The sequence below is a fragment of the Cavia porcellus genome, unplaced genomic scaffold (genome assembly GCF_034190915.1).
Source record: "Cavia porcellus strain 051 isolate PalLab524CR breed Dunkin Hartley unplaced genomic scaffold, mCavPor4.1 scaffold_8, whole genome shotgun sequence".
Lineage (NCBI taxonomy): Eukaryota > Metazoa > Chordata > Mammalia > Rodentia > Caviidae > Cavia > Cavia porcellus.
The window spans coordinates 30,409,349-30,423,908 of NW_026947491.1; the positions used below are offsets into that span (position 1 = coordinate 30,409,349).

Sequence of the window (14,560 nt, forward strand, 5' to 3'; positions counted from 1 at the left end):
TTTTTATTTTAAATTATAGTAGATAAAAAGATCACTCATAGAAAATCAATCAAAATAATCCTTTCTGCACTTAAAGCAGACATTATGACTTCAGCAACAGTTAGCAAACAGTAAATTAAAACATTTTCATTTGAAAAATGACTGATATTACATTTTCAACATAAATGTAAACTCTTCAACTTTTCTTGTAGTTCTAGCTTTTACTAAGTATCAAAGTAAATGTTAATTAAACTGTTACAGAGTTTATAAAAAATCAAGAGATAGCAAAATATTTCAGTGATTGAGAATCAAAACTATGCTATATATGTATTTTAAGAAAAATAATGTAAAAGTGCATTAGTTGTATAAAAATAAAGTTTTTATTTACAAATATAAAATGGATTTTTATCAGTAGACCAAGGTTAATATTCCTAATCTAGACATTAGTTATTACATCGTTTACTTCAGTCATTACAATCCATAATGCATAACAGTCAAAAACAAAACAAAATTATTTATATGATGAGAAATAAAACTATAAACCCTTTACTGTATAATTCCTGAAATTTGAAGTTTAACTTTCCAATTCTGTTGGATAATAATTTCATCTATTTTTTGATCATATAATAGAATAGAGAATCTCTGACTACATTTAATTCCCAAACAACTACTTCACTGGAACATACATGATTTTCAAAGTTTAGAAAAGGCAAATATTTTTAAGGGATATATATGCCACACAAAACCACTGATTGCTAAATTGTATAGTTTAGCCTGGTTGATGATAGGAAAAAAAGATTCCTACCTTCCTAATATACTATTAAAAACAAGCCTAATCATACTAGATCAAATAAAATTAATAGAAGGTCATTCTCTTAAAAAACTACATGAGTTTCAGAGAGAGTGAGTGGATGAAGAAGCATACACAGTCCAGTACAGAATAATTTAACATCACCAACCCTTTTGAATCTGATTCCCTTCACAACTTACTTTCTTATGAGTGTTGAAAATGTAGAAATCCTCCTATTTTACCTACTGGCTGAGCCACAAGAATGTAAAATAAAATAAATTTCTATTCATAGACTAGTATAAAGAGAGATGCTGCTTACAGAAGGAGACAATCAAAATGAGAGGCCAGACACAACCGTACTTACTCATAGAAAATATATACTAACAGAAAGCACTCATAGAAAGATATCCTTGTTTTCTACATTATACAGTTTTAAAAATATGTGCGCACATGCACTCACATGCATACGTGTACACACACACACAAACACACCCTATTTCACCAATTTTTAGGTAGGAAGACCTCTATCGGTTGTCACTGGTGTGAGTAAGATCTCTGTAATATTAGGCCCGTAAGTTTAAAAATCAATGTTGAACTCTAGCACTAGGTTAAAATTCTGTGTATTTGTCATTATACTCTGAAAATTTAGATGTACCCAAAACAAGGAAGCGAATAAATTCTTGAAAAAGGATTCGAGAAAAATGCTAATTAGAGGTGAATTGCCTGAGTTGTTCTAGTAACTATTCATTCTCAAATTTAAATTAAAATTTCTGGTCTCTATACTTTTAAGTGGATTAAGTGATTAAAACAGCATAACTAACAGTAAGTTAAACACTAACCTGAATGAAGAAATACTGAATTAATGATAGAGATGCATTTTGCATGTCTAAAATAAGAAAACATGTAAACATCCTCAGCCTGTGCAAGAGGAAGTCACAGAGATGGCATGAGAGCTACATCCACCATTGGGGCGTAGCCTGCTTACAATACAAGGGAGGAAAAGAGGCTTGCTCTTTCTGTTTTGCTCTTGTTGCTCTGCTGTCTTCTGCTGCCTTGCACTGTTGCCACTGCCATGACACTGTTGTGTCATGCCATTCTGCTTGGAGTCAGCTGATTATGGACTGAAACTTCCACAAACTGTGAGCTAAATACACCTTTCCTTCTTTCATTTGAGTTTTGAGTATTTTGTCTCAGCAACAAGAGAAAAGTAACCAAGACACAGGTCTTAGGGAGTAAGTCCCCAAAATGGAAGGAACATAGTGAGTCCCACACAACACCACTGCTCTTGTGCCACGGAATGCCAGTAACACATGAAACACTCTGTGGCTATGCCTGAATGGAACTGTTCTATATAATTTTCAACAGGAATAGAACTATAGCTTATAAAGAGTAACAAGCAAAAAAATGATCTAGTTAATTTCCTATAGGGACAAAAATATAGCTTATTAACAGATCCAAATAATGCTTCATCATTTTACAAACATTTCCAGCATAAATTTTTCACATGTGAGAGACCCTACTTCTGTATCATACATACAATCTCTCCTGAAAATTATCATATGTCAATAAGCAGAAAAATTTTTGATTTAATTAAAATTTGGAAACTGTTAAATCTTTTATTGACGTATTAATTCAGCGTAGCTTCTGGACCACTGACAGCTGCACCACACACTGGTTAGGCTGTGTGCACAGCCCCTATAAAGACCTGCTGAATAAAGGAATAGTTTTATTATCCAATCAAAAGCACCAACCTTTTTCACATTCACTACGGTAAGGTGTTTTATTATGGGAAACAGAGGGGAGACAAAAATGACATTTGAAGCCTTTGTCCTAATAGGTAATCCATTAACTGAAAAAACCTGAATGTAACACTGTTAACATTGTCACTAGAATTATAAATCAGCCCCATGACACCAGGCTCCTATTACTAGCATTGTATTATGTCATGGATATAAATTACAAAGATATATATATACACATTTTTTAAATTTATAAAGTGATTTACAGTGGCTTTTTAATAAAGGCAAGGAGAAAACATTTTTGGAGCAACTGACAATCACTCAACCTTTGGAAATCACTCAATCCTTGGAAGTGGTTTGAATGTAACAGTTGATTCTCTCTGGTTCATTCATTTACGCTCTAATTTTATTTATTTGAACAGATATTATCTGAGAAACCAGTAAACATATTTAAGGAAAAATTATATTCCTCAAAACTGCAACTGTAACAAAGAGTGAAAGACTGCACATGGGCAAAAAGTAGGTTTAGAAATGAAAAAGCAAAAAAGTTTAAAGCTGAAAACTTACTGAAATTCCAAAGTCAGTTAGCCTTTGAGATACCAAATGAAGGGTACAGTCATTGGAGATTACTGGCTTCCAGGAAAGAATAACTTTCAGACTCGCAGCTGCACAAATTGTACTAAAAATTCACCTCAAAAACCTTCTTTGATGGCCTGCACACACAGATAGAACTTGGTCATAAATGACAGGTATACTTAACACTAGGATTGAAAGAAACTTCAAGTATTTTGCAGTTTTGGGCTGAAATTGATTATTCTAAGAATCTACTTAATAGTACCATTGAGCTGTAAAGCAGAGTGTTAAAAATACAGTTTCAATATCTGTGTGAACTTGGTTCAAATACCAAAAGAAATTTGAAGGAAATAGTAGTAGTGAATTTTTTTGTATTTTGTCTGGGAAATTAATACTTTTGATTAATACTTTTGGATATTACTTAAAAAGAGAAATCATGCTTTGTTGGAATCTAACAAGGCTGGAGCGCTGGTTGACCAAAGCTAAACAGGATCTATTCATTTGAAGAATTACAGGATTGAAGGTGTTACAAATTTTCAGAACAGATACAGAATTCAATCTTTAATTTCATCTGGGGAAGAGAAACAAAACATTTATTTCAAAAAAAATAAGACTAAGGGAAATATATGGGTCATAAAAACCTAAAATCCACTAACACTAAATACATTCTTTCCCTAATCTTATGCCTCCTGTATTTCCCATCTTAGTAAGTGCCAACTATAGGAGTCAAAATAATGATCACCTAAACTTTTGTGGCTCTAATTTCTGGGATCTATAAATGTAGCCTTACTGGAGGAGGGGGATGTGATCCTGAGATGAGAAGACTATCCAGGCTATGTGAGTGGGCCACAAGTGTGGTCACACACATATACTACATCCTTAAAAGAGGAAGGCAGGGAGTTAGGAGAGAGACATATTATTAGGACAAAGGCAGAAGAGTTGAAATGGTGAGATTTAGAGATTCCAGATTGGAGACTACAGTTGTGAGACCACAAACCATGTCATCCCAGTAGCCACCAGAATTTATATAAAGCTAAGAACTGATTCTCCACTGGAGCCTCCAGAGGGAAACCAACCCTCTCAATATCATGATTCCACGCCTGCAGAACGGTGATAAAGAAATGTCTGTGCCTTTAAAGTAACAAATGTGTGTCCATCTCTGTGTTAGTCAGTGTCTACAACAGCTTGCAGGGACGGGGTGAGGCTCTTCAAAAGATTATACACGCTGACTCAGACTTCACACAGGATGCAGACTTAACGACTGGCCCACAGTGGTCACCCACAGAGTCAAATGTAGAGGACGATCTGTCCAGAACTAGAGATCGAAAGGACCCAGGCGAAGGCCTGAAGCCCACAGCAGAGTCCAACAGGAGTCTGCATCGGGAGGCAAAGAATCTGTGAGGGAAGGCCAAGGGGTCATCGCTGGAAGCCAGGTGATGACGCCCAACAGGAAACAAAGAACAAGATCTGAGCTCCTCTGGGGCAAATCAGCCACAATGGAGCACAAGGAGAATCTGCTGAAATCTTCCCTTCCCACTCTCCACAATCCTTCTTAAATGGGTCTTCCACACCCAGAACCATGCTGGCTCAGTTCACCTGAGCATTCCCACTCAAACTGACAATTAATCAATTATAATTTATAATAACCACAGAGTACTGTATCACCAACATTGCTAACCACTCTTCCCAACAAGACTTCAGGATCACCTTGTCTTTTTCGTTTTTTTTCAACCCTAATGCTTTTATCTCCTTGCCTTCTTCCAACTCCCAACTACTTTCCCAGTGTTAGCTTTCTCAATGGATATTCCTGTTGCCCATCTCCCAGTTCAGTCATCATGTCACCTCCACACAAAACCCCTCTCCACAAAACAACTGAGACAATGAATAAAACTCATCACCTATAGAAATCCTGAACACTATCACAGCATTAAACACCTGCCACATTATGGTCCCTGGTTATATTCCCGGGGGCACTGTTACCTGTATTTTTTTTGTAATTTTTATTTTACAGAAAATAAAACCAAGCAAAATAAAACAGAATAAAGCAAATCAAAATAAAACAGTGTAAGTGATGCAGTACTTCAAGGCAAGATAATAAGAAATGAACAATGGTTACCATAATGCCTCTTGTTGTCTTCAAAATAGCTGCCTCTAATTACAGACACAGTAAAAATCAGGTAAAACAAAATTGAATAGAACTAATAAAAATGAAACAACGAATGGAATGAAGGACTTCAAAACAAATTAAAAGTAAATCCAAAATGGCCACCATAATGTATCTTGTTATCTTTCAAACAGCTGCCCATGACATTGGCTATAATAAAATAAAATAAGACAAAATAGAAAAAAACCAAACCCAAAATAAATGAAAATGATACAGGGCTTCAAAACAAGAAAATAGAGAATTAACAATTGCTACTACCTTCAGAAGGAGACCCCCCCAGATGCTACGTTGTGTATTGTTACCCTCTGAACAGATGATCAGGTGTACAACATCAATGAAACACTAAACACTACAAGCATTAAGTTATATTTTACTTTAATAGCTATCATTGCAGCCTGTGTTTCTCCACATCAGCTGATCGCTTATGGGAGAAGGGGAAACACTGGGTCTTCTTGTCTCCCAAGCTGCATGCCGGAAAGGGCTGGTGCCTGGTTCACTCCACAGTGGCCTGTATACGCACCGATTCATGGGAAAAGGCTGGCGGCTGGATCTCCCCACAGCAGCCTGAGAAAGGTGCTGACTCAAAAGGCGGGCTTGGCTTCTTGTTCTCCCCCAGTCTGCGAATGGCACCAACTCACAGGAAAAGGCTGGTATCTGGTTATCTCCCAAGCATCCCACATATGGCACCAACTCACAGGAAGGACTTGGCTTCTTGTTCTCCTCCCAGTTATCTGTATTTTCTTACAAACTTTTCTACAGATTTTTGTCATTCTACAGATTTCCTGAAGTTCTCAAACCACTCTTGCCTCTCTTACAGACTCACATTTCACCTTCAGCATTCTCTTCCCCTGGAATTTGCTCATCGACCTATTTCTAACTCTTCATTGCTGCTTCCTAGACATGCGGAACTGACTAGCCCTGCTCCTGGATACCACTAGACTCTGGAGAGGTGTGCATCACAAAATCCACTCCTACAGTGTATTTGCAGGCCAAGTGCCAAGCTCTGTGCTCTGCACTTTCAAATATACCATTTAATCTGCCCCTCACCATAATCCTAACAGTATTAGTTAGCAGAATCCATTTTCCAGATGAGGTTAAGTAGTAAAAGTCACAGAAATAGTATATAAAGTACATTTTTGTAAAGTTTTGACTTTATAATTTTGATTTTAATATTTGATGTCTGTATTGCTTATTTCGACTATTTGTTATTGAGAATGAAATGAGCTGCAAACTATCTCATTATTTAGCATCATTTTGGAAGCCCTAGAGGTAAGATATAAAATAAAAAAGACAATATTGGAAGAAAAATCATCTTGTAGAACATTTAATTTTATACTCAGAAGAAATGAGAATTAACTAACAAACGCTTATAAAATAATAACTCAGTAAAATTGGAAGCCTACTGACTACATAAAAATCAATGATTTTGCTAGGTATCAACTGTTGATGTTTCATCCAATTCACTCTTTGGTCATATCTGTTGCCTTCAATTGCTGATGTACATGAGGGCCAGTGGGTCTCTCACTGCAATCTCCCTCACAAATGTTCTTCAGCCATGAAAGCAAATTTTAGAGCAAACAGTGCCAAAGAAAGAAACATTCATGAGCAAGCAGTACCCAAAATAATCACACAAGATTATCTATGAGTTTAATCAATTCCCAGATCTCTGCATTTTTAGGCACTCCAAAAAGCACCTTCAAAGAGATGTGAAATACTCTGGTGGCAAGATTTACCCAAGTTTCTGGTTACATTACTGTGGGAAATTCTCTAAGCTTTCTCTTATCCACACCTAAGGATTCTTCACATAGGGCTGTACTTGAAACACCAAAGGGTTTGCTCATCATGAATGTCCTTTTCTATCAGTGGTGGGTAGCACATATGGCAATGATCCCACCAACTAAAACAGAGCTGAAACTTCCTTTCCTGGTTTGGAAACGCTGCAGCCATCCTGAAATCCTAGACTCTAAGACCCAGAGCAACACTTATTCACGTATTTATGGAATGCTGGTGTCAAAACCCAGTACACTGCCAATCATACAAAAACACAGCAAATGTAATCATATGTAGAACATAATACTTGGTAATAGTAATAGACAGCTATATTACTGATCTATGTATTTCCTTTACTCAACATTGCAATTTTAGAACATACTAGTATTTTTCACTGTAATCAGGCTGGTAGCAGACACACATCTCTCACTCCACATATCTCTCATTCTTATTTATGGCTTCCCTTGATTACTCTTGTGCTTCATTTAATATTTTGTTGTTTTGCTCAACATGGCTCAAAGAGCAATAGGATACATGGTACATGTGTACCACAGAGCATGAGTGGTTGATCCTATAGTAGGTTACAACACTCAAGTTCCTATAGTAGGTTACACCACTCAAGTTTCCACAAGTGTAGTCAGTGCTGTTTGCACAATGACTAAGCTACGCGAAATGCATTTCTCAGACTACATCTCTGTTAGTAAGCAATTCACACATTTTTTTCCAACAACAGCTTATTGATACATAATTTACCTACCATGCTTTGATAATGTACAATTTACAGTACATTCAGAGTTGGGCAGCCAACTATCTAGTTTTGGAATTGTTTTCATCACCTTCCCCCTTAATACATCCTATGCCCATTAACAGTCACAGCTGATTCAACTTCCCACAGCACTTCGCAATTGGTAATCTTTCGACCTCTGCATTTCCCAACTCTGAACACTTCATGCAAATGGAATTGCACAGTATGTGACTAGCCTCTCTCCCTACACATTTGTAAGGCTCGTCCATGTTTTAGCATGAATCACTACTTCATTCTTTTTTCCTGCCAAGTGGTATTCCATTGTACAGATATGCCAAGTGCTGTTAATTTCTCCAAGTCTTTTTATTTTATTTTAAAGATAATAAAACAAAACATAACTGTCGATGTCGCTCCCGGCCGGCAGGAAGGACACACGACAAAGTCTGGCAGTGGACAACCTTTTCTTTTATTTTCCTTCTCCGTACAGCCTGCCCTGGGATCGCTCCCAGCCGAAGCCTCCTTTGGTCCGCTCCCCGCGGCTCCTTCTAGGCTTCTACTTCCGGGCTTCTTCTTCCCCCCCCAGGGGTGGCACCAGTATATATACGGATACAGTGTCCAATCATGTTAAAGTAAGCAAGGCAAGCTGATTGGCTAACATCATCAGTTGCCAGGCAGACTATATTGTTGAGCGGGTTGCTTACGCGGTAAGCAGGAAACTAACGTGCTCGATGGGAGGGGTAATCTACCTCAGGCTTTACTCTTTACTACAGGCCTCACGTCCGCCAAGTGAGGCGACCGGGCTCGGGGCTGCGGCTCCCAACACATAACAAAGCAAATCAGAACAGAACAATGTAAACAACACAGGACTTCAAAACAAGAAACAGGAAATCAACAATGGCTGCCATAATATCTTTCATTTTCTTCAAAATAGCTGTCCATACCATTTCACACAATAAAATCAAAACAAAAAAGAACAATCAAAAGAGTAAAAACATTACAGGACTTCAAAATAAGACGACAGGAAATCAACAATGGCTACCATAATGTCTCGTTTGCTTCAAAATAGCTGTCCATATCATCACATACAATAAAATCAAACAATAAAATGAATTAAACAAAAGAATGAAAGTATTATAGGATGTCAAAATAATAGGAAACCAACAATGATTACTGTAATATGTCCAATTATTTTCAAAATAGCTGCTCATATCATCAGAAACAGTAAAATCTAACAAAAGACAGAGCAAAACAAAACCTAACAAAATTATGAAATCAATACAAGAGTTCAAGACAAGACAGTAAGAGATTAACAGTGGTTACCAATTTTCCCTCATAGGTGTTTCCTCCCCTATCACTTTCACAATACCCACTGTGCTTTTTGGATCCAACTAACTCTTTCTGTTTTTTATGCTAGGAGGATAACTTGGTGTTCATTCATATGAGTTGAAACCATTTAGCCCATGAACATGATCGCCAGTTGCATTCATTTACCTACAAGAGCCTCGAGATTATCCTACTTTATAGCTGAGGAGCTTTCCATTTATGAAAATACCGAATCCTTCTTATCCATTCTGAAGTTGTTGGGCAAGTTACTCTTGCTTTTTTCTGGTCTCTTGTTGCATGGAACAACTGTTTTCTTTTCTTTGATTTTCAGTCTATGAATTTCAAGTTAAATGTGTTTCTTGTATACAATGTATTGGTGGATCTTGTTTCCTGACCCATTTTCTCTATGTTTCTTTTTATTGGTAAATTGAGGCCATCTAATGGTTAAAACCAGCATAGATTGGTTTGTGTCTGCCATGCTAACCTTCGGCTATTGACCCTCCACTTTTGCCCTTCATTCAATTGCCTGTCTTGTTTGGTGATCTTCCTCTTCTGCTGTTCCTGGAACTATGGTCATCTTTCTCTCTTTCTAGAAGATCCTTTGGTACTCTCTGTAGGACTGACTGGTGATCAGAAATTCCTTCAGTTGTTCTTTATCATGGAAGTATCTTATTTTTCCATCAATTTTGAAAGATAGTTTCACAGGGTACATCAATCTGGATTGGAGGTTGTTTTCTTTCAGGATTGGAAATACTTCATTCTAAGCTCTTCTTATGAGTCTGTCATGATTCTGAAGGGTTTTCCTTTATAGATGATCTGTTTTTTCTTTCTCTAACAGCCTTTAGCATTCTGCTTGTGTGCTGAATTTCTGAGATCTTGATTATTATAGGTCTGGGTGTACATTTACTTTGGTTATGGCTAGGTGGAGTTCTATATGCCTCACTTGTCTGTATGCTAGATCCTTTTCCCATATTTGGGAAGTTGCCTGCTATTATTTCTGCAATTAGCCATATTATCTCACTTGTGTTGATTCCAGCTTCTTCACTGATACCTATTACTATTAAATTATTTTTCTTTGCATCATCTTGCAGCTGTTAAATTGTTATTTTCTGGTTCCTTGTTATTTTTAAGAGCTCTTTCCTTTCAGGATTGCTAGTTGTGATCCTGTCTTCAAGGTCTTAAAGGTAGATCTTTAGTTTCATTCAAGCAGTTTTGCCAGCTTTCAATCAACTTTTTAATTTCCTGGATATCTCTTTGAATCTGTTTCATGCCTAATAGTTCCCATCATTTCACTTCAGGTTCCCATCATTTTCCTATGCTCCTCTTTTTTTATCTGTGTTTTCTTTAGATATGCTCAGCAATTCTTTCATTATGCTTGTGATTTTTTCTTTTACCTGAGACATTATTTCTGATTTGATTACTTTTATAGTTTCATGAAGTTGTTTCTTCGCCTCAGTTGTACCCTCTCAGAGATTTCAGGTGTGTGACTTCCATTTTCTTCCATGACTGCATTTCCCAGACTTGTTCGGTATCAGCTGGAGGTCTGAGTTTGCCTTTTGCTCCTTCATCTTGACATTCTCCCAGGTTCCTCCCAACAATCCAGTTTTGGAGTCCCAGGCACTTCCCACATAAGCTGCCCCTCTGTGGTGTAGGGGAATGGGGTGGGCACCTGAATTCACTGACTCCAGGTTGCCAGGGAGGTAGCAGAGCATGGAGTAGGTTTCTCCAGGCAGTGAAGCTACACTGCAGGATGTCCAGGGGTGCATGGTAGTAGAGCTGCTGCTTCTCTCAGCGTACAGGTCTACACAGGGACTCCATGGTGCCAGGCCCACACAGGTGTGTTTGTCTGATTCTCCCAGTGGGTGCTGGTTGCCTGAAGGAAGCAAGGGTCTCTAATGGTGACCTGAGAGTGCACAGGGCTTATCTAGTTGTGTCTCCCTGCTCGCATTGTTTGCCCCCAGGAAGCAAGCCTTCTTGCAGTGGTGGCTGACAAGCAGAGGTGGGTCTGGCTGGATCTCCCTGCCTATGCTGGCTGCACACGGGAAATAAGCCTTCCAATGGCTGCAGCCAGCACGCAGAGGCAGATCTTCCAAGTTATTTCAGATCTTCCAAGTCATTTTCAATGCTTACTTATTGTCTTTTATTTTAACCATAAAATGGTGCATTTTAAATGTTAGTGATAATTACAAAGCCTTCTGGTGTTAAGTATATGAGATAATCACCACTCCAGAGTACCAACTCCTTATTGAACTTCAAATGTTACCCCACCACATCCAAGAAAGGTAGTCCTCCTTACAATGCATCTGATTTAACTGCAGAGTCTAAAATGGACATCTAGATGACACTGTCTCTGCTGAAGTATTTTATAACAAACAAAAAAAGGAACAGAAATAACTGAAAAGATGGCAAGAAAATATGACATTAATTTTTAAATTTTAACATGAATAGTAATTTCAAAACTTCACACAAAGCCTCCCCCCAAAAAAGATTAACCTATTTGATGATTAATACATTTTAAATTTATGTATTAAAAATGATACAATAACTAAAGTTAAAATATAGCATTTGTTGTGTACACCACAGATAAAATATTACAGCTATAAATGTAGAAAGCATTATCTGAAATAGTAAGAAAAACACCCAAAGAATTAGCACCCAAAAGAAGAAATGAGTCAGAAAAGTTAATAAGCATTTTATAAAAGTGAAATACAGTTGATCTTTGAGCATATTAAATGAAGTTCATCCTCAGTAATAAGCACTGGCATGCCAATAAAATCAATAATAAGCTAGTGACCTCCTGGGAGACAAATATTAGCTACTCATTAAATAGTAAATGACATTATCAGGGAACATTAAAATGTTATAGAAAACAGAATTTTGTAATGAAAATACAGACGTGTTTTATGGAGCCCAACTCAGACTTGAACCTGACCGTTTAGAAAGAGCTAAACATGGACAAAAACATTCAAACTTTGTGTGCACATATTACCAGTTTTATTCTTTTCTTAACTGCTTTTTCTGCTTTTCTTGTCCTCATAGAATTAATGGATACCTAAAGTTCTCTATAGCTCATAATTCTGGCACCCAAAAAGAGCTGCCACTCTTTTGCCCTCATTATAACTGTAGAATCACAGAGATTTACCCTCCGTGCCAGGATGTGCACTTTTAAATAAATCCAATATTGAACAGGTAGGAAAATCCCTAAATACATTGTGATCCAAGAGCAAGTCACATTCATTCAAATATACTCATTGTTTCTTCCTTTCAACACATATTTATTGACTATCTGTTAGAGACCAGCCATTCTCCTAGGCATTTACTCTGAAGCAGAAGGAGAATGGAAAGCCACGATCTCAATAAGTATTTGATAGAGAAAAAGGAGAAAGGTAATCCATAGAGAGCCAATTACATTTCTGTGTTAGGAACAGAGGCATCCTACAATCAGGTGATTGTGAGAGTGTTGGAAAGGCTCAATTCAAGGAAGGGCTCTCTGAAAAGATGACATGACCTGAGAACTGAGTGAAATGAGGCCTGGATGGGAAGACCTGGTTGTAGAATGTCTTCAGCAGATGGCACAGCAAGAACAGAGGCCATGAGACAGGAGAAGAAAGTGAGAAAGAGTCAGAGCACATTAAGAGGTGGAGAGAGAGTCCATTCCTGAGGCCCCAGTAAAACATGATTTCAAGGTGAAGTCTTGTGAATGTGATCAGACAGTTAATTTTCTAAAGAGGAAGGTTTCTATAATTTTTCAAAGCTAGATAATCCAGTTTACCAATATTTAAGCAGGTTGTGGAGAAACTGAAATTCTCATACAACTTACACAGACCTCTATTTTGGTAAATTTTTCAGTGTTTAAAAACATTTATCAAAATATAAATGTGCCACATTTGATATGCCAATTCACTGACTGGAAATACACTCTAGGATGTCAAACACAGTAAAAGATATGTGTACACACTGACATCACAGTTACATATATGTACAAAGTGCTAGAATAGCATTATAACTTTGTTGCTCATAATTAAGAAGACTAGTCATAACATGAAGACTTAATAAAAGATTGGAGTCCAATGGAATGAATAACATGAACAATTTAAATGAAAATTTAGAGTCAAAGAGGAAGCGCAATACAATCACTACAATTACAGTTCCTTCATTTGATGCCAGCATAATCTAAATCATCTATGTTTCATTTCACAATTTGCTAAAAAAAACTGTAAGGAAAAGCAAGCAGAATTATGTAGGCTGTGGACTGAAGGCTTATGGTCTTGGTAGATAATGCTGCACCTCTGAGTCCCTGCATAGTACTTAAAAAATTCAAACAGCCTCTCAGAAATATGAAAAAGAAATATTCATGATTTCTTTATTAAAGTGACTACTGGCCACAGCTTGGGTCAAATGCAAAAAAGACACAACAGGATCCCTAGTGAAATCTCTACTTGTAGAAGGCAGAACTTATACTGCAAATAGTTTCATAGACAAGGCCTCCGCCCAATATGGAAACTGGAACTCTGCATTCTGTGCCACCGGTGAAAAAAATCTGGGAATGTATGGATTTATAGAACTGACAATGCATAGAGAATATCCACAAAGAAGGAATCCTGACAGAACCACCTGGAGGACCTCAGAGAGCCACAAACACAGGGTAAATTGAGAGAGAAGCACAAGAGGCAACAGGCAGTGTTGCAGTGACAGATCATGTGCCAGGCTCTGCAGGGACAGGGCATGCCTGCCACTTCCCAGGGGAACTGTCAACAGCAACTCAAACAATAGCTGTGTGAGGCAGAAAGAAAAGAAGGAAGGATTACTGAGATCAGAGCTGGAGTCAGCTGCCTACCTGGAGAAGTGCTCACCAGCCAGAGCGGCCCCAGCCTGTCACAAGGAGGCCAGGTCCAGAAATTAACATTGGAGTGGAATTCCAACAACAACAACAACAACAACAAAAAGCCTATGCTTCCCTCTGACCAAAATCATCCTAATGTGGCTTTGGATGGAAATATGTTTTCCTTATCTAAATAAAAGCACAGGGAAATATCTGGCAGGCATGTTCTACTGCTAGGTGGGGAAACAGAAAGGTGACTTATATTTTCATTTTTCCTTTCCATATAGCTTGGTTTGGATTTTTACACATTTTTATAATGACCATGTAACAGTTTTCTAAAATTTTCCCATTGTTTCACGTGGTTCACTGCTTTTCAACTATTTCAGTTGAACACCAATAGAAAAATAAAGAGTTCCCAGCTAAGTGCCAGCATTCATAAAACCATTTTATTGATATTATATCATTCAGTCCTCATAGTAACTGTATGGGAAGGAATTTCTAGTCTGATTTACAAAGAAAAGCAAAGAGAGATGAACTAATTTACTGAGTTCTTGTGGTTGGTAATATATGGAGCTGCAGCTGAAAACCAGATCTTTCTAGCTCTAAATCTCTGCTCTGCTCCTTAATACATTTCCTTAATTATGTTATAACACTT

The 14,560-nt window shown here is 37.5% G+C and overlaps 1 protein-coding gene across 2 annotated transcripts in view; it reads right to left on the bottom strand.

Moving 5' to 3' along the window:
* Cpne8 (copine 8) overlaps window positions 1–14,560 on the bottom strand; it is a 219,847-nt gene that overhangs the window by 190,609 nt on the left and 14,678 nt on the right. The window lies entirely within an intron of this gene.